The 25498-nt window shown below is 40.1% G+C and overlaps 1 protein-coding gene across 1 annotated transcript in view; it reads left to right on the forward strand.

Annotated features, from left to right (window-relative positions):
* Positions 1-647: 647 nt before the first annotated feature.
* The window catches only part of TIPARP (TCDD inducible poly(ADP-ribose) polymerase), a 116110-nt gene continuing 91259 nt past the window's right edge, over positions 648-25498 (forward strand). The window contains exon 1 of the mRNA XM_019731964.2: positions 648-1007. The gene's annotated coding sequence lies outside the window, so the exon portion shown is untranslated. The remainder of the gene's footprint in view (positions 1008-25498) is intronic.

Raw genomic sequence — 25498 nt, forward strand, 5'->3', positions numbered from 1 at the left:
CCATTTATAAAACTAGAAAATGTAATATATAAATCACCCATAATCTTATCGCTCAGATTATAACCACTGTTTATATTTTGATATATGCCCTGCTAGTATTTTCTATGACTAGCTATTACATATTTAAAATAATTGAGGGCATATATTACAAGTATTTTGCTATGTCATTAAAAATGCTTTGAAAAACAATTTTTAGTGCCTCTAAAATGCTGAATGATATATGTCTGATCTCACTCTCTTACTGGTAGGGAGGAAAGAAATTTCCAGCCAATAAGGAAAGAAAAATGCCCAGAAAGAGAGGGAAAAGGCTTGTACAAGGCCATGGCCCCAAAATCAAGAGGTTCTCTAGAAATAGTCCAGACTTGCTTGGCATGCAAAACCAAGTGGTTTCTTGCAAAAGCCAAGTCATCAGATGAAGGGATGGTAATTGTTTGAGTTAGAACTCCTTCAGTTACAAGTGACAGAGTGCTTTGTCAAAGAAGGTTAAGAAAAAAATCAACAATAGAAAAAACAATAAAAACAGAGATAAGAAGGAAAGAAGGGAAAGGAGAAGGGAGGGGTAAAAGAGAGACATTTATTAACTGAGGTAAAAAAATAAATAAAGTTTCACCACTACTGAATACAGAGACTCAATCAACGTCTTTACGACTTTCTTATTTGTCATCTCTCATCCCTGCTCGTGTGTGCTGGCATCATTTTCTCCAATATGAACAAGAGGGATATTTTCCTGAAAAAAAGCTGGTCACATGATGCTCTGGCTTACAGCTCTTGATTCCAGAGATGGAGATAGTAGGTTTCCTAAAGGCTCCTGAAGATTACCAGCGGGCATTCTGGTTGCCTACACCGAACCAATCACCGCGATCAGGGGGAGAGAGTATCTGATTGGCAAAGCTGTGTCTGGGGACCACACCTAGTGGGCTGCACAAGAGACACCTCCACTGAACTGCGTGGAAGGAGTGGGGTTCTCCAAACAAGGAAGAAATGCCGGCAGAATCATGTATGAGCAGGTAAGAGGTCGATGGTCATATCATCACCAGCAGCAGCACCATGAAAGGGCAGAGGAGCAGGCGGAAGTGATTCCAGGCCTGAGAAACCAAGTACATTCCTAAACATTCAGGAGGCAGGAGCCAGGGGTGGGACGTATAGTCCTCAGGGGCATGGGATAGACGAATGCACCTTCACTTATGCAACCCTCCCATATTGTTAACCATTTAGATTGTTCCAGCTTCCTTTTTTGTCAGTTACTCTGCTAAAAACTACTCTTTTTGATTTATTTACAAATAATATTTATTTGCTTATGATTATAAAATAAACATGTTCATGATAAAATGCAGAAAGATAAATAAATATTTATATTTCTACTATCCAGGGCGACCAAATTGTGTGTGTGTTGTATGTAGACACACATGTACATATATATACACACACACAAAATTGATATCATACTTCAAATAGACTTTTCGTACTTGTGTTTTAGTTAAAACTAAATTAGAAATACTTTGTGTCATTAAATATTCTCTGATATCAGAATTCTGACAAATACATGATATTTCATCATATAAGTTATCAAAAAATTTTAGCCATTTCTTGATTTGGGGACATTTAGATTGTATCCATCTTTTCACTATTGTAAGTAAATCTAAATTAGGTATAAATAAATAGTTGCCTGCATCTCTAACCGTTTCTGTGGCACAGGCTCCTATGCAGATACTAAGCGCAGCTACTGAGCCAAAGCATGCGAGCACTAGCACACAAGTCCCACAGACCGCTCTAGGGTCAACTACATCAAGCTTTAAGGTGAAGGGAAAGGACTACATTCTATAAGGCCCAAGATAACAGAATGAGGATAGTGGGAAGCCACGAAGAATTAACTTGAACATGAGGGCTCTAGCACTGGCCTCACGGAGAAAAGACAAGATTTGTTTAGGATGCCATTCAACAAGATCAAATCTTAACATAGACGAATTCAGGGTTTCATCAATCTAGCAGATTGACCCAAAGGAACACCAGCCTGAATTCATCCCTTACCTCCACTTCACTTCTACTCTAAGTTGAGCCTCACCTGTCCCCAGCTACCCAAGCTGTCCCCAGAGAGAATTATATCCAACCAGCAATGAATGTAGAACAAAGTGGAAATATGTGGTTGCCAGAAATGTTTCACAGTCTTTTTTCAATGGTCAGAGGTAAGGATCAACAACACGTCCCAGAGGACTCTACAAAGTCTGCGCTGTGGGAAGCGAGAAGGACCAGGATGGGGAAAGAACAAAGTTCTCCAGAATCCTAGAGCAGCCTGGCGAGCTGGCAATTAAGGACGGGAATTCTGACAGTCGCTTACAGCTGGGGAAAAGACCGTGGGGTAAAGGAGGAGTGGGAGTGGGACCACTGCAAGGACCAGAGTGAGTAAAAGAGATTTTTTTAGGCGCCACCATAAATACAGAGCTTTGGAGAAAATAACTATGGCCAAGGAGGATTTCTGGGATGCTTTCTGTAAGGTGGGGTGTGTCTAGACTGGCTCTTTAAAAATACCAATAACAATAATCTTCAAGGCTTCAAAAGACACATTCATGTTTCTTTTGAATGGACTCTGTATCGAGACTCAGCCACAAGAAATCTGGAAATAACTTTTAAAAGTAACCAAAATATGAGCTACCATATTCTCCTTAGAAACAGGCACTCACTCTGTTTTACACAGGATCTGTAGAATTTATTCACTCCACTTTTTTTGCCCTCTCGTCCTCCCTCCAAATGTTCAACACCTTTCTATTTTATGGTTGGATTGACTCACCATGTGGTTGTGGAAAAGGTACCCTGAAGTAACTTCTTCTGGTCTTACCTCTGCTCTGTAATTTTCTTTCCTCATCTTACCACCTTCTACTAAGCGATTATAGCTTATTATTATGACGAGAGTCTTGCTTCACTTGTACTTACATACCCTACCGTCTTGATCCAGAGCTTTACACCTAGGGCTGCAATATGCATCTTTGCGACATTTTAGTGAAGGCGATTAGAAACTTTGTTATCATTAAAGAAACTTGTTTTGTCTTCATTTATTCATCAAACCAACACACATGGATTGAGGATTTCATACAGATAAAACTCATTTCTTCAATCCATTGTACAAACTGCTTTTCTGTTCTCCCTCAAGAATGTGACTTTTCATCTGTTGATCATTTAAAAACTGGCTCTAAGCAAAGCACATGGTGGAATGAAGAAGAAAGCAGAGTTTCTTCCTGATAAAGATTTGGCTCCCATGGTCAAAGGGCAGAAGCAGCTGGTCAGGCAGGGTTCTCCGTTTCTAAAGAGCAAAGCACCCATTTTGTATTGAGATGGTTAAAATTCTTTAATCATGAAGTGTTTTGGCCTGATAGTTAAGGCATGTGCTTGATTTTAGTTTCTCTTATCTGAGGATGAAAGGAGAAAAGAAATGTGGTTTGAGAAGGGAAGAGGCCTTAGGACACTCGCCACAAGACAAAACAAACAAACAAAAGCAAACAGAAAAAAACCAAAAGGAGACGTCTCTGAGCCCAAACATGCCAGAACAGCCTCCTCAAAGAAACAGTGGTGGTGAAGAAAAACGGACAGGGGTTTTAGGGGTTAACCCTGTGTGGGTGCTTCACTACCCTACAGTAAGAGGCCAATAGAACAGGAGGAAGATAATAGAAGAGTTTGTGGTCTTGAAATAATGCTTGGTGTCTCCTTTCAGCACATTGGTCTCCTGCCTCCCACATGGCACACAGACCCCTTCTGGCCACATGACAGCAAGCACGTGTCACTAAACAGGGAGTTAGGGATTCTTGTGGGGGAGGGAGGGATTCAGTGACCAACCCTGCATGTTTTCCCAGGACTCTCTAGGTTTTAGCACTGACAGTGACAGTCCTGCAGCCAGGGAAATCTCTCAGTTCCTTGCCAAAATGGAAGGCTGGTTATCCTACTCATCAGCTTGAAGTGGTCTTACAGAAAATTCAAGTATTCATCGATTCACTTAGATATATTATTTTTTCACAACTTCAAAATGTTCAGATTGCATCTACACAAATACCAAGTCACTCAGTGATAAAACCAGAAAGGCCATGGGTATTGGATTAGACTGACTATGGGAAGTGAGGGGAGCGCAGTCTGTCTGCGGAATGGATTTCTAAACATCTCACTGAAAATACAGGGGAGGGAGATCTTGCAACGTTTTTAGAAAGCAAACAGTTAAAAATATAGAGAATTTAATTTTTACTCATTTAAAATATGTAGAATGCTGTTGATATTCTCTATTATTGATATAAGATTTTTATGTCAATGTGAGTTTTTGTTTGTTCATTTGTTTTGGATTTACAAAATGTAACTATTTACAAGGGGTTTCATTGATTCATTTGCAAGCATGTCCCCACCCCCAACCCAGTACTTCCCATGGTCTTAGCTTTACAACTTTGAATTCTCCTAACAACGTGATATGAAGAAGGTAAACCTCTTGCTTAGGGAAGTACGGTTTTCATATTTCTTAATGTTCTGCTGTGAACCATCAGTTTCTCATACTTCTGACACTGCAAGTTCAAGGTCTTTAACCTAAAGCAGGCCCCTTAGCATCGCCAAGTCCTCTCTGTTTTCCTCCAAATGCTCATTTCCCCACTCCCTCTCTCTTTTCCCTTACTGATTCACAGAGAACACAGGCCACTTTAGAGCGTTGTCTCCTCATCACCCTGCCAGTAGAACCTCAACCCTGACTCGACCCACACCCCTGTGTTCCTCCCTTTCTCCTGCCATAATAAAACAAGTACTTCTCCTTCTTCCTAAGTCATATCCTCTACCTGGCTCAGTCCATCCTCTCACCTCACTCCCAGGAGCCCCGACGTCAATAACTGTCATCTCTGCCTCTGTTTATTTTCAGCTGCTCCTTCTCTATGGCTCTGTTCTTTAGCATTTATATATACTTAACTCACTCCCATCTTTAAAATATATTATTTTTCTATCCCAATTGTTCTCAGCTTTGGTTACTCATTAGAATCACCCAGAAAGCTTTTTAAAAATGCCTGGTGCACAAGCTGCCCCTCATAACAATTAAGTAAGAATTGCCAGGGGTGGGGGCCCAGTTATCAAACTTTTTGTTAAAGATCCCCAGGTGATTCCAATGTATGACCGGGTTTAAGAAACACTGATTTAAACTGCCTATCCCTCAGCTACCCCCGTGTCCTCATTCACTGTCAAACTTGATGTGAGGACAGAGCCCCACTGAGCAGTTTCCAGGCTCTCGGCCTCATATGGAGGGGTGCTGGCTCGGGTGGTGGATGGCCGTCAGCTGTGGCTAGTTGGCCATCAGCTGTAACCATTGAGCCATTGGCCACTAGTTAACTGCTGCGGCTACGGAGGGAAGAGAAGAGCAGAGTGGAGGAGAGTCATCAGTCGGTTGGCAGAAAAGCGGACAGCAGGTCGCACGTCGTGTGAACCCAGCCTCCAGTGAGACCACAGTGGTATGACTCCCCTTCCTATGGCTCCGTGGGTGTTCCTTTTGGGCCTGGCCACATCCTGTGTTCTTATGTGGGGAGCGGGAGCAGAGACCCCGCATGACACCCTACACGACACTTGACTTGCTGCCCCCTTTCTCTGACCCCTCATTCCTGCCTCTCCCTGTGTAATCTGGCTCATGTACTCTTCACTCCCCACTGCCCTCCATCGTCTCAGGGTCACTAAAGAACCTCTCATTGCCAAATCCTACTTTCTGACTCGGCAGTGTTGACCCTGTTGACCCCCTCTTCCTTCTGGAAGCCTCCCTTCCCTTGGCCCCCACCCTGTCCTCTCCTAGCTTTCTCCTTATCCGCCTTGCCCTCCCCTTTCCCCTAGGCTTCCTCTCCTTGGTTCAGTCCTTATCCTTCTCTGCCCAATCTTGTTGGGCAATCCCATCGACTCTTTTGGCTTTTACTGACACCCAAATGCTAATGACTCCCAGAGTACAAACAGCTTCCTGGCTGTTCCTGTATCCCACTGCCTCCTGCGTAGCTCCCGTTGAACTTCTCAGTAACACACTCAAATTCAATGCTAAGACTGAACTCTTTATCTCACCCCACACTCCCAAACATGTTCTTTCGTCATTGTTTCTTATTTCAATTTACATCCAGTTGCCCATGTAACTTGGGCATTATCCTTGCTCTTGCAAACCTTTCATTCAGTCAATCAAGTCAAGTTTGTCTTATCTCTTAAGTAATTTTAATTCAGTCTTCATTTTAAATATTACTCCTCTAAGAGGCCTTCCCTGATCCCTAGACTAGGTTAGGCTCCGGGTTACATTCTTTGAAAACACGCAATCCTTGCTCTAGCCTAACACTCAACAAAACCTATAGTAACTGCTTAATTAATGTCTGACTTCCCTGAAGATGGAAAGTAAGGTGCTAGGGACTTGGAGCAACAGTCTTTACCCTCCAGGATCTTAGATTCTAGAGAAGAATATTGATAATTGTAATAGACACAGAAAAATGCACAGGTATGTATAAGGCTCTCACTAGCCTGCAAAAGGATTTCTTGAGTTGTGACATCATCGATGGTGTGAGGCGACAAGCTGAAGAAGTGTTGTGGAGTAGGTGAGTTTTCTGTATTTCAGTCTAGTGCCTCACAAATAAGTAAGTCTGCTGAGTTGATTCCATGTGGATTCTCTTGGGGACAATAAAATAAATTGCATGTATCTTCATTCAGAAATATTGACTCTAATAGTTAACAATACTGTATTGTATATTAGAAAGTTGCTAAGAGAGTAGATCTTAAAAGTTCCATCATAAGAAAAAATATTGTATCTGTGGTGGTGGATGTTAACTAGACTTATCGTGGTAATTTCATAATAATACATATATTAAATCACTATGTTGTATGCCTAAAATTAATACAACATTATCGTTAACTATATCTCAATAAAAAAAAGAAAGGGAGGCCAGGGCCGCTGGATGGCTCTGTTGGTTAGAGCGCAAACTCTGAACAGCGGGGTTGCTGGTTCGTTTCCCACATGGGTCAGTGAGCTGTGCCCTCCACAACTAGATTGAAGGACAACAACTTGGAGCTGATGGGCCCTGGAGAAACACATTGTCCCCCAATATTCCCCAATAAAATTTATTTTTAAACTTTAAAAAAAAAAAAAGAAAGGGAGGAAAGGGAAAAAGAAATGCTGACTCTAATTCTGGAAGCCCTTAGACCTAAATATGATCTGAAAAATCTAAGCATTTTAATTCTATAAGCTAGTCTGCAATAAATAATCTTAATAAAAAGGCTTGGTATACCTGTTGCAAGATCTATCACGTATTCATAAATACTATGGGAATAGTAAATATTTTAAAATGTATTATAGTTCTTACCCCCCAATTCTACCCACTTTCCATTCCCAAAAAGAATCATACAGCTGTTAGCTAATTTAAGGAAGCCTATTTTTTGGTTCTCTTGGACCATATCAGCTAAGGACATTGTGGTCCATATTTGGTGAAAGGCATGAAGAAAAGATCAAATTTGGTGATGGTGCTGCTGGTTGAAATTCTGTGACCTTTCAGATGTTTGTTTTCAATGGGAACAATGAAAAATAAAAAAGTAAAGTTCTGAAAGGTGTTTTTCTTACACCTTACAGTCTAATAAAAGACTACAATTTCTGAAATCTAAAATAACTTCCATTACCAGTTCTAAGAAAGACTGGTTTTCCACAGGACTCCTATGTGGGCTTTCAGGAATTCCGGGGTTAATAATTTGTCTTCGTGCCAAACCCGGGCTTCATTTTCCTTTGCCCATCTGCACATTTTGCATGCATAGGGCCGTTGGTGTGCATATGTATTTGGGTCTTTGCATATGGAATGAGTGTGCTTTCATAAAGCAGTCCCATAAAAGTTTTAAAATAGGGGTGAGTACTTGGAGAGGGGCCAGCCGCACGCTGCAGATGGCATTGCTGGCGATGGGGGTTGGGGGGAGGTCACAGCTCTGCCTGGGCCGCCTTTTCTCCTCAGAACCTCCGTGCTCTGGAATGGGTGGCATTGGCTCTGTGCCTTTACTATTTACGAGGGGCTTTCACACGTTACTAAGTATGAAATTCATGGAGGCAAATGCAAGGCTATTTTTTAATGAATGCAGAATAACATCTGTTCTCCTTTATTTGCATCTTGGAGCAAAAACAAATTTTAAAAATTGGTCTAACGGCTAAAACCAGTGTCAGTATTTGATAATAACGGTGATCATCAAACTCTCTAACTTGCTGTGAAAGAGGGCACAAATGACAATGGGCTAGTTATGATCTTGGAAAATGGAGTATTTGATCTAAGAAGGAAGACTATTTAAAGCATTAGATTGGGATAGCTGGGGAATATTTGAAATGTCTAATTTTGAATTCAGGTTTTTTTATACCTAACTTCATGTCAGTAAGTTCAAGTTTGCAATAAAGGTTGCGCTAAAGAACAAAATAACTAGCATCAGACCCTGATAGGTTTTGAGCCTGAGCTCAACCACAAAGCAGTTGTATTTGGGGATCGTGGCTGACAGCTCAGGTCAGGCCTGAAAGCTAGAGGAAGGGGACAGAATTGTGCTTTACTTCTGAAGATTCTTGTTCTGTTTTTCTTGCACTCCACAGTGCCTAACACAGTTTCTGGTACATAGTTGGAACTCAAAAATATTTGTTGACAAACACAACAATCAGGGCAGAGGGTTGGGAATGTAACAATACTTAGCTTGTGCAGTTGAGAGAGAATTGCCTTAAAGAGTTAAGAGTGACCTCTGAGGGCGGGAAAGGAGAAAGAGAAGTGGTTGATGAACCTTGTAGCAAATCTTTTGATGGGATGAAAATACAAATGCCTTGATTCTCAGACAATGCAAAACAATGAGGACCAAACACAATCTGTACCATTTACAAGGAAAAGTGGAATTTGCTTAGGAAGGACAATTTGGGGATTATCATATTATCATTTATACCTGAATTCATTCCAGGAGTAGACATCCTACTTAGTAGGTGTTTCTCTGGTCCCTCCCTGAGGCATGGCCAGCTGGGAAGCCATGGGATGGCTATAACGCCTGGATGCGTTCTTCAACATCTGGATTTCTCAAATGAATTTTTGAAAGTACTACATTGACTTGACACTTGCTACGTCTATGATGAAACAACTTCAGAGGAAGCACATTGAAAGCAATAGACAATCTATGTATTTTAACACAGGAACATCAGCGATTGGAGAGTCAGATTAATGGAAAAGATAATCAAAGGATAACACATTAGTTTATACATTTGTTCCTTGTTAACCATTTCTGAGCGTCATCTGTTATTTAAAAAATGAAGGCTAATGAAAACTTTTATATTGAACCTATTTCTAAGTTATTAAGTACCAGCTTTTAGGGGCTATTGGAAGATGATTTCTATAGAGAGGGTAACAAGAGCTAATAAAATAGATGAAGTTGTCTAGGTGAGGTTGTAGACAGAAGAGCAGACGGCCTGGGACAGACAAGCAAGCATATATATTTTGGATAAGTGCAGAGTGGAGAGCCTCAAAGGAGACAGAGGGAATAGCCAGAGATGACCAGAGAAAAACCAGGGAGGTCACTGGATGACATAGATACCAAGTAAACAGAGTGTTTCCAAAAAAAGGGAGTAAGTTTTAATAAATTACAATAATGAGCTTCATAGATTTACTCCATGATATGTTACTTTTTTGCTATTCAGCTCCTTCAAGCTTGAAAGAGTTCTGCACCTCCCTGGATTTTTCAGGTATTAGTGACCCAGAAACGTAGGTAACCTACCAAGATGCTTCATAAGTATATATGTTTTGAATAAGTCTACCAAGACCATTTTTCCTGAGCCAAATACTGAATCACATGAGTTGACAGTGGGGCAAAGTGTTTGACATCAGGTAGTACTGGAAAACTGAGTAAAGGATAGGTGCAGGTGTTTCCTCCTAGACTTTCTTCGAACATAGAGGAATCACAATGATAACTTCATGTGAAGCCTCTCCATCCCTCAGTAATTTTTACTATCTAATAAAGACCATTTCCAAGACCTTTGTGCCTCTTTGAAAATAAAGATTATTAGGATTTTTTCTGCTCTAATCTAAAAGCAATATTCATTAGAGAAAATTCTCATTACAAAAAATATAGGAAATTGGAGAAAATCACTCATTATGCCAAGATCCAGTCTCTGTTACCATTTTTAAGTGTGTTTCTTTTTTATACACACTAAAAACGTTTTTTATAGTTCTAATTACTTTTCATAAGTACTTTTCTATGTTGTTTTTTCTCCGCTTGACAAGATGTAATCAATTTCCCACTTCAAAGTTCTCATAAAGATTTTTTTAATGCTTGCATTACATAATTTAATTAACAAGGCCCCTATGGTCAAACATATGTATTAATTTCTGATTTGTTATGACTATTAAGAACTCTGCCTTCAATACATTTATTCTTAGTGCTTTTACAACTTTTCGCAATATTTAATTTAATAGATTAAGAAATATGAATGTTTTTGAAGCTACTGATTTAATTTGCTAAATGGCTGTCTAAGTTGGGTCCCAGTAGTCTTCATTATAAGCACAGGCTTTAGAGTCAGATCTGGGTTGAGTCCTGGCTCAATGGGCTGTAGTGAGACCCTCACTAATGGTTAGGTTGTAGGGTGCCACCTGCTCTCCGCAATGGGTAACTCAAATACAACACTCAGCTGAAAATATGTTGTAAGGAAGGCTAATGAATAAATGTTTCCCTGTGAGGACTACTTCAATGCTATTTTTTTGAATATCAAATTTCAAACTCTATTAAATTATCTTCTCGCTTTCTTGGTGCCTGTTTTCCTCGTCTCCTTGACACATGTTTGGTTCACTTGCAGAGTGATAGGGCCCCTGAGAACCACCCTTTGTGCCTACAAGAACTCAAGTTCAACGGGTCTCTCTGAACTTGATCTTTAAACAGAAGATAACAATTTCTATTTTATTGGGTTGTTTTAAGGGTTGAATCAGTTCACTTATTTTGAATAGTGTCTGTCATGTAGTGAGCACTTAATAAATGATAGCTGCTATTGTTTTTTAAAAGCTATGGCAGTTTTGTGGGAACAGAGCCAGCAGTGCAATTTCCAGGCTCTTGGCGTCGCGTGAAAAGGTGCTCACTCAGGTAGTAAATGGCCATCAACTGTGATCGGATGGCCATCAGCTGTGGCTAGTTGGCCGTCAGCTGTAACCAGTGAGCCATTGGCCACTAATATAACTGCCATGGCTACGCTAGCAGCAAATGGGGGCTAGCAAGAAGATGGTGGCTGAGCTAGCAAGTGTGGATTGCAGTTAGCACGGCGGAGTGCAGCTAGCAAGTGAGGTTGGTTGTTCGGCAGAAAAACAGAGGGCAGGTTGCAGATCATGTGGCTCCTGCTTCCTGTGTCTCCAACCCAGCCGCCAGTGAGAATATAGTGGTATGACTCCCCTATCTATGGCTCCGTGGGTGTTCCTTTTTGGTATCACCATGTCCTGCGTTCTTATGTGGGGAGGGGGACTAGAGAGCCCGCGTGCCACCCTGCATGACAAGTTTACATCCTTAAATACCAGCAACGTATGACAGTGTATGTATACGTATATATACATATATATACGTATATATACATATATATGTATATATATGTATATATACATATATAATATATAAAAAGTTTATATGTATAAACTTATATATATATAAACTTTTTAATCATGTAATAGTTAAAAAAAATCATGTATTAGTTTAAAAAAATGGAGGCTCAATCTTGTTTAATTTACGTTTCTTTGCTTACTAGTGAAGTTGAATCTTTTTTCCATGTGTGTGTTAATAGCTTATATTCTCATTTAGAATTAGGTTCAGATCTCAGTTCTTCCACTCATTTGCTCTATTACACGGCCTTTTGTGGCAAGCAATGGAATACTCTGACTCAACAGGACTAAATAATAAGGAAATGTACTATCTCCCATAAGATGGAGCCCCAAATTAAGCTGCTCCTGGAGGGCAAGCATGATTAGGATTCTGGCTTTCTCCCCATGAACACTCTGTCCCACCTCTAATAATCACAAGATGTATACAGCACTTCCAGACATCACATCCATACACTCTAAAAATATAACTGAATTATTTTCTGATTTCTCATTGGGAAGGAACTTACTAATCTAAAAAACAGTAGAAAATTAATAAATAAAAAGATCAATACATTTAAATTCACAAATACCATTAATTTCTTTGACATTTACTGCATTTGGTATTGCTTGTATGTTTTTGCATCTCTCAGAAAAAATGCAAATTAAAGTCACAACAGAATACCACTACACATCTATTAGAATGGCTAAAATACAAAAGCAAAACAAAATAAAACAAAAAAACCTAAGCTGGCAATCCAAGCGCCCACGTAGATGTGTAGCAACTGATTAAATTTTCATGTAATCCTGGTAGGAATACAAAATGGTAGAGCAAGGAAGGCAAGAAAGGCATTGACTGTTTATAAGTGTGAGAAATCATTTTCCAAAACCACCTAGATGATTGGGCCCTCTCACATGATTAGCCAGATGTCCATTTTTAAACTTAATGGTAAGAAGAGTGGGACCACACTTCAGTAACTGAGACCCTTGAGGATCCATCTTCTGTGCCGAGAGGGATGTGGGAATGGCTACCTGAAGGAAATCAAGGTATGATTACAAACCTGGCTGGGTGGGTCTGGGAGGGGCGGGAACAGATGTCTGATAGGCAAAAACAGCATGTGCCCTTTAGGTGAGTGGCTAGGCAAGACCTTTTACTCCTCTGACCCTCAGTTTCCTCCTTGACCAACTGGGGATGTCCACTTTAACTGAATGTTTGCAAAGTATCAGACACAGACCTGAGCTGAGCTATGTGTTCAGAAATTGTATTTCTGTTGATTTCAATTAATCTGCATGAGCAATTCATATAATATGTTCTTTCATAATTATGCAAATTTTTGTAAATATATTGAGAATATATTAGAGGAGTAAGATACCTATAGACATTTGTAATGATTGTTCGGTCAAGTGCATTAACTTTTTCTTTTAAAAAATGTTTTCTAACACTTTTAAGCTTAAAAAGTACCCCCAAACCTCTTTGCACTTCTCTTTCCTGGTATCTAATAAAAAATCACATTTTTCCTTCTAGACTTTTTTGATGTGAGTTGTTACACTCTGCTGTCTTTATATTGGATTTGTTATGGTGTTAGCTCTAAGAAGAGGATCTACATTGGATTTCTTTCCTACACACGTAACCAGTTGCTTCACTATCACTTATTAAATAATGCTTTCCTGCATTGATTATGATCCCTTTGTTACAACAGATTATATTCTTATGTAATTTGTAGCAAGGGACCAGGAATCCCTCTCCTCATACAAACCAGAGGAGTAGGGAAGAAGCACCCCAACACCCATCCCCTACACACACTGTAACCAAATCCATGAGTTTAAGAATTGACAGTTGCGTACAATTCGGTCTTTCCACCTGGTTAACTGCCCTTCCTCTCAAGTTTTCACTTTGCATATTTGGTTGACTTTCTGTAGTTTCCCTCATATCAAATCCTCACAGTGCTGATTAAGATCATTAGAGGCATAGCAATTCTTCCCAACGCTTGAAACCTGTAGCTCTTAGAACAGCATGCTGCAGTTCCCATGGGACTGCCGGTGATTTTTGTCCCCATCCACTTCTTGATCAGGTTTTAGCAATAAACCTCATAAAAAGTTGCACCGTTTTTTATTACTTTTAATCTACCCTACCATTAGTATACTACAAGGCAGAGACTATTTCTGTAGTTACTTCTGTTCCCGCTGTCCTTCAATCCAGCCAAACTGGATGTTTCACCTTTAAACAGCTTATGTTCCTTTCTCGCCTCCATGCCTTTTCTATGCGATTCCCTGCCGCTGGCAAGCAGCATGCCACACCTGCCTCCTCATTTTATCCTGTCTAAACCCTAGCCATCAATGTCTGACATACTGGAAATATCCTAATAGGTAAAAAAATAAATATGTGTAAATTCAATGGAATATTATGAACAAAATGAAGAAAAAGGAAGAGGAGAGGAGTAGGAGGAGGAAGGAGGAAAATGTTTACATATATATATATATATAAACAAATTGTATAAGCAACTTGATTATGAGTAGGTGTACTGGTCGGTATTTGATTAACATGAGACAAGGGCTACAGGAACTAGAGCAGCTGTGGAGAGGTCAGACCCTGGGTCCTAAGATTTGTTCTTGCTACAACTATGTCTCTGTCTCTGTCTCTCCCTCTATCTTCCCTCCCCTTCCATCTCTCATTGTTAGTTTTTTCTATTTGACTTCATTCTCTTCCACCACAGATAGACTTTCTCCTTGGGGGTAGGGTGTAGGGGGCAGAACATGACTATCAGAATCTACAACACTGTGAGCCAGTTCTAATTTTTTAAAATCCCTGGGAAAGACTCTGATAGGTATGGGTTGACTCATGGGCTCACCTTAGACCAATTGCCATGGTCATAGGAATGGCTACCTTGATGGTCAGACCTGGAACAAGACTCTCCATATCACCAGGAAGAAGGGCTAGTGTGATTGGCCATCTCATCAAAATCACTTGATTCGAGTGATTCCCCAAAGGAAATGTGTGTGTATAGATTGGGGTGGGAAGAGGAGAGGGGAAGATGGTAGGAGAAGCAGCCAAGATGCTGAGTAGACCAAAAAAAAACAAAAAAAAACAGCAGTTGCATTCTACAAATTGGCATGCAAGGCCATTTGTGATTTTCCCCTAACACACTACAGCCTCCTTTTTCATCACTCCATACTTTTTATCCTTGTTAGGGACATTGAACTAATTAGAGGTCTACATCTCCAGGGTTCCCCCTTTGCACATGCTGTTCCTTCTTCGTCTAAGCCCTCCTACTCCTTCTTCCTCTACCTGGCTAATTCCCAGTCATACCTCAGCTCATATTGCAGCTCTCACCTGCTCTAGAAAGCCTACAAGGATTCCACACTTTGCCTCAGTCACAGTTGGAATCCAATAAGTGCTTGGGCCTTACCTCTGACATAGCACATGTTATACATTCCAGCCTGCTTAAGCAGAAAGGGATTTATTATAGGATACGAGGTAGCTTACAGAATTTTAGGGATGCTTAGGAGCCACATTTAGTTAGTCCTATGAGCAATACATGCAGGAGAAATGTCCAAATCCTATACGAATGCCACAGCCAGCCACTGCCTGCCACTTAGCCCGTCCAGTGCTAGAACCAGGATTTGAGAACCCACTGTCACTGAAGAACCAAGCACCTCTATCACCCTTCCTGCCAGAAGGACCCCTTGGTCACCACATCATAATATTTGCTTTCACCTTCTAAATCTCTTTTTGGCAGAAACCTGGTCACATAGAAAATATGGCTGCAAGGGAAACTGGGAAATGTAGCTTTTACTACAATGTACAAAGGATTAGAGTGGTATTGAATGAGCCAATTTCCTGTGTCTTCCATTGTCACATCCAGCACAACCCGGGCAGTGAGAGAACAAGAAGGGGCGGTGAAGGGTTAAGAAAGAAACAGAAATCAAGAAATTTGTGCAATAGGGACCAAGGGTCTCATAGCCTCAAAGGACTGAGAGCCCCGAATCGGGCCACCTTGTGGCTTTTATTGATGTACACACAAGGAAGTAGCATTGTTTTCTCCACTGTCTGTGAGTCTCATACATCATATCAGAAAACTGATTCAAACCAATCACCCTTGCCTAAAAACAGCCAGAATCGAAAGTCCCATGATGTCTTAATAATTGTTGTATGTACCTCCCCAAAGGACAAAACCTTTATGCTGAAACTTATTGATAAGAATAGAAGGAGAACTGATGTTATCACATCATTGAATCACTCCCCAAGCAGGTTGTGGGAAGGAATGTAGCCACAGAGGCAGAAGCTCTCCTTATTACGGGGGAGGTGGGGGACTGTGCCCACCTCTATTGACCCCATGAGTTCTCCTGGTGGTCCCCACATGGTTCTGCCTGGCTTAGGTTGTCCCCCACGTGGGGAATCTTACCCATCATTGACTGACCAGCCATCTTTTGAGGCCAAACAGAGAGACATAAGGTGTAAGCACAAAGGTGGAGCAAAGGCCCTGAAAGGATCCGTCTCACAGACTCTCCTTTCTTTAGGGGTAGGCACGAGGGGACAGATGGTTAGGCTGCTGCATGACAACATTCCATAAAAGTTGTGTTAGTAAAAGCATACAAGTTTATGGTTGTCATACCGTCTTGGTGAATAGTTGCATAATCTGTATAAAATCTTTATTCCCAGAAATATTTTTAATTTAACATCTATTTTATCTGATATTAGTATTACTAAGCCAGCTTTCTTTTGGTTACTAATTTCCTGGTATATCTTTTTCCCATCCTTTTATTTGTAATCTTTCTAAGTTATTTTGTTTGAGATATGTGACTTGTAAATGGTATGGATAACTGGATTTTTTTAAAAAACAATTTAAGAGTTCTGTCTTTTAATAGATGAGTTTAAATATTTACATTTCATTGTGATTAGAAATCTGATAACTTATCTCTGGCGTTTTATAATTTCTAATTTACGAAAGTTGTTCTTTTTTTCTCTCCCTTTTGCCTTTTTTTTGATTGTCAGGTTTTCCTAATTCCCTTTCTTTTTCTTCAACAACTTTGAAAGTTACACACTTTATTTCTCACCATTTAGTGGTTTTCAGCAGACTTAAATTTATATTTTCCTAGCAAAGTCAATAGTTAATCCGTATTTCTAGCCTCCTCCAAGACAAGACATTTAGAACAAGTTAACTTCCCTCCTGACTCACCACGTTCCCCAAATACCCATGGTATCATTAGATTTTTGGCTCAAAATGTTTTCATTTGTGCTTGGAAAGAAGAAAGACGTTTCTCTTTGTGATTATTCTGCCATCTTGATCTAGATGTTTCTGTACGATCATTCTGCTATCTTGATCTAGATGTTCTGTGTGATTGCTCTGCCATCTTGATCTAGATGGTAACAATAGCAATTTAATCTCTTCCTTTCCCCAAAGTCCTCCTGGCGTCACAGCCTTTCATCTCCATTCTTGACTCCTCATGTTTACCATTTCATCCACATCATATGAGGACCCACAGCTCCCTCACTTCCTGCCTTGCCACCACGCCATCTTGCATTCCTTCAACCTGGGAGACACAGAGCAGGTGCCCATACTCTGAAGAACATGAGCCCTGAGCATGAAGAACATGAAACTGCTGCAGTTTCTCGAGCTCCCTGGCCTACTCCTTCCTTTCTCTTTTTCAGCACATGACCTTGCCTCTTACTTCAGAGGAAATAGAAGCTACCAAGTAAAAACTCAAAATTTCCCACTTCCTCACCAATAAATTCATATATCCCCACCCATATTTTCCTCTCAGTCTCACATGAAGCAATGATCTTCTACTCGCAGGCCAGCTTTAGGACATAGTCCCTCAATTATTACTCCTGTATCTTCTTTTGTCTCCTGTACTTTTAATTCCCCCTCTCTAATCCCTCATTGCAGTGCCATATAATACTAATTAAATCCACCTTGCTTGTAGTGAACATTGAATAAATATTGTTAGAAGCTATAAGTGAATATATTTGTCATGTAGGATATTTACAAAATGGCCATAATAGCTATCTTTCATTTGAGATATTGTTAAGAATATCAAGATATTGTAAACACTCAGAAGTGTAACTTTTTACAAATATTTAAAGATTGTACCGTGAATTCATAGAACAAACATCTGAGTACTACAATTGCCCCATTGTAGGCACTGGGAATGGAGAGTGAATAAAATGGAGCCCTCATGTCGCTGACATTCTAGAAGAGGAGAGTAGGAAATAAATAAATAATCAAATAATTTCAAATGGTGGTAGGGCCTATGAAGAACACATGTGGAGTAATGGGTAGGGAGTGGCGTGTCTGGGGGAAAACCAGGAAGCCGGTGTGGCAAGAGCATAAAGAACAAGGGGCATGAAGACTGAGGTGAGGACAGGCAGCCAGGAGCCAGATCATGACATCACGTGTAAATTCTATTGCACGTGCATTGGCACGACACTGATTTTTTAAAACTGAAGTAAAACATACACTGTAAGGTGTGCAGAAAGTGTACTTCTTGGGCACACACACACACACACACACACACACACACCCATGAAACCATCACCCAGTTCAAGACATAGAACATTTCCAAATCTCAGAAGATTCCCTCAGGCCATTTCTCAATCTAATCAATTCGAGACCCCAGTGCCTACCAAAGGTGAAGTCCCAGGAGCCACGAGCTGGCCTTCTATCACTGCAGATTAGTTTTGCCTAAGATTAGGAATACCTCAGCTTCTTTGAAATAGAATCAGACAGGACAAACTTGTTTGACTTCATTCGTCCGTCTGAGACAGTCATCTATATTGTTGCCTGTGCCAATAATTCACTCTTTTTTTATTACTTGTCATAGTTTGTTATATACACACATCATTGTTTGTCTGTTGTACTAATGATGGACATTTAGATTGTTGCCAATCTTTATCTATTGTAGGTGAAGCTGGTATGAATATTCTTGAACACCTTTTAGTGGACACAGGCACTTGTTTATCCTGGATATATACCTAGGAGTGGAATTGCTAGGTCATGGAGTAAGCATATGTTTAGCTTTATTAGCTGTTGTCCAACAATTTTCCAAACTCATTGCATATACTTAGTATTGTCAGTCTTTTTAATTTTTTAAATTTTAGCCAGTCTAGCAGGTGTGTAGCAGTATCTCATTGTAGCTTTAAATTTGCTTTCCCTGATGATTTCTGATGAACACCTTTTCAGATTCCAACTTTGTATTTGGATTCTGACTATTGATAGGTTTTAAGCAGGAGATTGACCTGATTAGTATTTTTTAAAGATCCCTCTGGTTGCTCTGTGTAGGATTGAATGTAGAGACAACAGAAGAAGCAGAGCGAGCATTTAGAAGACTATTACAGGAGTCCGGGCGGCAGACGTAGATAGCTTGGATTAGCAGTGCAAAGGAGTCAGAGAGAAGTGAAAACATGCAAGATGTATTTTGGAGGAAGCCTACCAAATGTACCCATAGACTAGATATGGGAGAGAAAAGGAGGAATCAAAGATTATCTGAACAACTGAATGGATGGTGGTACATTTCCCACAGTGTGGCAACTGGGTGTGTGTGTTGGAGCAGGGGAGTGGGCTCCTTGAGTGTTAGAAGGAAAGTTATAGGAGATGAAAGAAGAGACTGAATCACATGATAGAAAAATATGTTACACTCCCCGTCCCCTTCCAAAAAATTCTGGTCACAAACTCTGCTCCAAGAAATATTCTGGGCAATGACACACCTGCAGTGGTCTTTGATTTGCTTCTCAGCCTTGTACATGAGCTCTAACACTGCACAGTGTGAGTTTGCCAGCAAAACTCATATAACTTCATTTATCACTAATGCTGTTGGTTTTTTTCCCACCCAAGAATAAAGTATGTCTCGCTACAAGATGAAATAAAAAATCCAGAAATGTAAAATTAGATTAGTTTGGAAATTACTGGCATTTTTCTTCTTGTGTAAGGTCACTCTGCCCTTGCAGGTCAGCGCTGGGGAAGTGACACATTTCTTTCTCCATCCCACACTTCTGCTTATTTTCATGGAATAAAAAGCTAATCTTCAACATTTCAGATGTTTAGTGCATGTGGCAAATATTTTTATCCTCATTTAAACCTTTAATTTTAAGTTACATTATGTAAAAGGTAGAATGCCAGACCACGAGTTTACCAGGCCATTTCTATGTGGAAAACAAATTTCTGTACTGGCAGAAATAATAACCTAATTGTTCACGGCTCCGTGGCAGTAGGCTGCCTGCTGCTTCGCTTTGTGTAGTGCTGTTCAGTTCTTAAACTGGTGACAATTCTACCTAAAAGAAGGGCCTCGGAGTGAATAAAGGCTTACTATAGATAGTCCCCGTACTAAACACCAATCCTATGAGGTATGCATTATTAGTACTGCCGTTTAACATATGAGCAAAACCACTCCAGCTACTTGCCCAGTAGGCTACTTACCTACTTGGTCACATGGCTTGTAAGAGAGCGGGCTAAGAACAGAGCCCAGGTTTGTCTAAGTCTAAACCTGAAGCTTTTAATGGTCCCTCACCTAGGATCACGTAGAGTGGAAGTTAAATGTGTATATGCCACTGGGGACTATCATAGTACCTATCTCACTGGGGTATTATAAGAATTAAATGGTTAACATACATACAACACTTGGACAGTGCCTGGATTACGAGAGTGTTAGCTATTACGTGTTTTTAAAATAGTAGTTTATTAAGATATAATTCACGTAATACAATTCAAACATTTCAAGTGTTCAATTTAATGGTTTTTAGTATATTCAGAGAGTTGTATATCCATCATCACAATCAATTTTAGAGCATTCCATCACCTCAAAGAGAAACCCAGCATTGATTAGCAATCACTTGCCACCCCCATCTCCAGCCATTGGCAATCACTAGCCCACTTTCTGCCCTTACACATTATAGATGTATAAGAATCTATTGAATATATATTGCCTATCCTGAACATTTCATATAAATGGAATTGTATAATATGTGACCTTTTGTTTCTGGCTTCTTTCATTTCGCATAATGTTTCAAGGTTCACACATGTTGTAGCATGTATCAATACCTCATTTCTTTTGGTTGCCAAATAATACTGCATTGTATAGATGTACCATATTTTATTTACCCATTCCTCAGTTGATGGACATCAGAGTTGCTCCCACTTTTTGGCTACTATAATTAATGATGCTATCAATAGCTGTGTACAAGTGTTTGTATGGACGTATGTTTTTATTTTTCTTGGGTATATTTCTCGGAGTGGAACTGTAGCTATCCCTTGCTGCTGCCTCTCTTCCTTTGCCCCTTGCCAAGCTTCTGGGTTTGAGCTGATTCTCGACTTTGTGCCAGGGAGCCTTGCTTGGACCCCATGCTCGGCCCAGTGCCCTGCTCTGTGCTTCCATGATGTCCCGAGGGCTGCTTTTGCATTAGCTGAGTCACATTCTATTAAGCTAGGGAAAGGGAACTGTCTTCCTCAGCTTTGTCTCCCATGGCAAGCACCAGGCCTGGCCTGTGGCCATTGCTGAATAGATGTTGACGGAAATTAAGAAAGAAGGGAAGAAGGAATTGAGCCCAGATACATGCTAGAAAGTTGTCTATCAGACGACTAGTAAAATCTTTTCCATTACATCATGCAGCCTCAGTGTGAATGGACAAAATAGGAAAACAAAAAGCAAAACAGAGAGTGATTATTCAGATCAGAGAAAGAGTTTTCACTTTATTAAATCACTTAGCACAGCCTCCTTACAGATAGTGTGTCCCCTGGGAGAATGTGGTCCAAACGATGATGTGTCTATCATAGGGATAGCCGGGATGCTTTTAGACATACAGGAAGGACATTTCTAACATAATAATTAACTATTTATTTCAAAGTATATTAGAAGTAAATATAACTAGGATATCAAACCCATTATATAGTTGTTTAGGAGCAGGCTAAAGTGGTTTTTTTTTTTTTTTTAAATTAAGACTATTCAAAGTATGTCTTAAGTAAATAATGGTGCAGCTGGGTCACAGATATAGCAAATAGTATATAGATGGTACAAAAGAATTGAAGTTTCTGAACACTACTTAATGACATTTAAAACATGAAAAATTTGAAGCATCAAGTTCACTTTGTAAAGTTGTGCTTAAGCCACCCAGTCTATGGTGATTAATTACAGCAGCCCAAATGAACTAAACCAGTAGGTCCGGGGACAGGTCCGACGTCCTGCCTTCCTGGTAAGCACCCGGGGGCCGCTGTCACTGCTGATCCCGGGCTGCCACACTCAGAGCGTCAGAGTTGTAATGCACAAATGAAAGGGTCTAGTAACAGGAATAATACTCCCTACTACCTTTTCAGTTCTGCCAAACACTGGGTATTCTTCCAGGTGTCCTATAGATGTTAAACTTATCAATGCTAACAAAATCCCTACCTATTCATATCTCCCCTTTACAAATGAAAATGTAAAAATCAGCGTTGGCTCAACTTTTCATCACAAGCTTTTTTCCCCAACAAAGTAAGACACACCCAGGCAGAAGGGAAGTAATAACATCACTGTCTGTGTTTCCATTATTACTATCAAAAAAATCAAGCGACAGGGTCCTAAACCACTGCGTTGGCTTTGAGCCATGCCGATTCTCAGTATTTGTTCTATTCACATGTCCTCTCTGTGGCCTTTTTGTGAGTTGGAAAGTAATCTGGTCCAGGGATCAAAGCCTGAAAATTTTCCCGTTTCCTTCCCCACACTGAAAACAAAACAGCTCTGGGCAAGGGATGCATTTCTATCTTAGGGTTATTTGATGAAGGAAAAAAAGAAAACCCTACTAAAACCCGATTTGACATAAGAAAGCATTCTTAAATATCAATTACCTATGGTAAAAAAAAGGCACACACACAAACATACACACACACACATGTGCACACACACATACATGCTAATGTGCACAAGTTTCAGCTGCTTGTAAGGGAGTTATGTTGTCTGTAGTAAATATTACTAATTCATTTCCACATAGGTGCTTTGTGAGTTAAATACTTCACATCAATATTATTCTTTTTTTGTAAAGATGGCAAAGTACCTCACTGAGAATAAATCCAAGAGAAAAGTAAAACTTAGTTTCTTTTCAGAGGGTCCCAGAACCCTTTATAGTTGGAGAGAGGGTGACTATTAGTCACAGATCACCAAGTTGCGTTAGGTGCCTTTTATAAAAACCTTCACAAGGAGAACTTAATTCCCTACCTGGCTAAACAGCAGAGTCCAAAAACCTGAGGGCTTATGGCTCAATCTGGCCTGCTCAATTTGGCTTTTTTTGTTGTTGTTGTTAATTTTACACTGTTTGTGTAAGTCCAGATATTTGGCTTCTCTTAAAAAATGGGAAAACCTGGCAACAATGGGACCCAGATTCCTGCATTAGCTTTAGCTATTTGTAGCAGAGGAGTGGCTGTCCCTTGTGACTGACCCAGCAAGTTTCACTCACGTCCCTTACCTGCCTGGCCCTGTGGGCTTCTGAATTTGGAATCCCTGGTTTATAAGCAGGCTTTATGAACAGCCAACATTTGCTCATCATTATCCTGGGGTAATCAGGCCAAGTATGTCGGAATCCGAAAACCCAGTGTCCTTTTAGCAAAATGAAAGCAGCTGGTTCACACAAGAGATATTCATTGACTTTGTGGTGTGCTCTGATTAATATTGCTCAGATATGCAAGTGATTAATGCCCTGTGTTCCTCCTTGTAATGCGACTGGAGGTCAGTTGGTACACTCTTAGCTCATTTCCTGTAAGGCTCATATTAAGTGCTGGAAGAGACTCTAGAAGTGGCCCAGTGATTTTCCCATCTAGTTTGCTGGTTGGTAGGAGGTGAATTTCCTGAGCGTCATAAGGGAAAAGAGAATGGAGATTTTTCATGTATGGTGGGAAGGGATGATATCCAGAGAACTAAGTTACTCTTTTTTAAAAAGCAAATACTTCCTCATGCTTAATTTAGAGGATGGAGAACATTACAGCCATCTGTGCTTTTATTCATTTAATAGGTATTTATTGTCAACTTTGTGCCACACACTGTGCTAAACTGGGGACATGATGAATGAGATTGGGTCTCCTGCCACGGAGAAGTTTAGTCTGGAGGTAGTAATCCAAATATGTGTGCCCCGATAGCTACCTGAGAGGTGACTGGTGCCATCTTACAAGGGGAGCAGAGATCTGTCCATTAGAATCCCCAAAGAAATCCCATAATACTCCCATCTGTTTGCCTTCAAACAGACACAGATCTATTTTGCCTTGAAAAAGATTTTCCAAAGTTCCTACTGTCCTTCACCCGTAAGACACCTCCACCAACATAAATACCTTTGGCAAGGGTAAAACCTCAAAAGCCTCCAGGTTCCAGCAGGTAATAGATGGGTGGGGCAGACCAAACCGGGGCCGTGTTAAACGACAGAGGAGCAGCCATTACTCAAGTACCAGGTACTGCCAACTATTGGTAGGCAGGAACCCTGGCCCAGTGTTGCTAGAACATCAAGGTTTGTGAGAGAAGACCGAAATTAGGATTTAAAAACATGTACTGTCTTCTTTTTTTGAGAGTTAGGGTTCAAATATTTTTAAACCCAGTGTAAATCATCTAAAATGGTTTTTCAGACAGATTGCAGCTAGACTGTGACCTCTGATTCCAGGAGACCCAATGCCCCACCCTGTTCCTGTATTTAACACGGAATCTTACCAAGAACTGGCAAACTGGAATTTGCCTTTCCCAAGAAGTCTCACTGGGTCTGTCATGTTTTTTTAAAATCTAACACATAATAATATTCAGACTTCTGCATCTCTCTCTCTCTCTCTCTCTCTCTCTCTGTAAAAATAATTACTTTTATTAAAAGAATAGAACTTGAACACATTCATTGATACAAGTTATTTTTTAAGAGTATGAAAGATACAAATGATTATGACATAATCTGGTTCTTTTGAGAAGTAATTCTTAACTTTTCATATTCACGTCATTATGGCTTGGAATCCAATCCTTTCCTGGGCACTTGTCCTTTATTTCTGGACTGGTCTTGAGGTAAAGAGCCCCTGAGTGGCTTATCTTTCGATGGCTACAAAGACTTCATTCTCTACCATTCACAGGTGTTCTTATTTGCCCTGCCTAGATTGTGTAAGCTAATTACATGAAAGATTTTGTTTTGATTTTCCATCTCTCTGTTCTCAGAGCTGTTTTCTTTTTATCCAACTTCAGCTAAAGAAAAACAAGATAGAACTGAGAGTGGAAAGCCTCCCTTTTTTGTTTTTATTCAGAGAATATATTTTCATTCTTTAATTATTTTACTGCAGTTTCTCACCTCATTAAGACCTAATTTATGCAAAATAAATAGAATTAATTTTAATTAGTAGCCCTGGATTGTGAAATTTCCTTAGCAACGTCCCAGAAGAGGCCTCAGTTTTAATAATGCTTCAGATTCCCTGCTTTTCTAGATGAGCATGCTAAACAGCACAAGCAAAACAGATAAATGAAACTGTGTCCCTAACAGAATATATTTATGTAAAACATTTTAACTACCCTGGGATATTTATTTATAACATTTTAATCACCTTGAGACGCTTTGACTAATGTTTGGTCTTTTTTTCCCTAATCTTATAGTAGCCATCAAAAGAACATGTGTTCTTCTCTAGAAATACCTGTCCTTGGGGAATTTAAAGGTCATGACTTCAAGCGGAGGCCTTAGTAGGTAGTAATTTCTAAATGTGATCTAATTTTCTGAAAATGAGAAAAGTGACAATGTATGGATCCCAAGACAATAAAAACATTTTAAACATTTTTTCATTGCTTGCTTCACACCAGCATTGTTCAAATCTGCCTCTGTCAGCTCCTTGAACTCCTATTGTCATCCTCTTCATCTTGGTGGCATGGTGAAGCAGTGTTTAACTTGCCCATGGTCACAGAGTTGGGCAGAGCACATATTTGAACGCACAAGCCTCTGGCCCCAGAGCCTGTAGCTTTAACCACTT

The sequence above is a fragment of the Rhinolophus sinicus genome, linkage group LG01 (genome assembly GCF_036562045.2).
Source record: "Rhinolophus sinicus isolate RSC01 linkage group LG01, ASM3656204v1, whole genome shotgun sequence".
Lineage (NCBI taxonomy): Eukaryota > Metazoa > Chordata > Mammalia > Chiroptera > Rhinolophidae > Rhinolophus > Rhinolophus sinicus.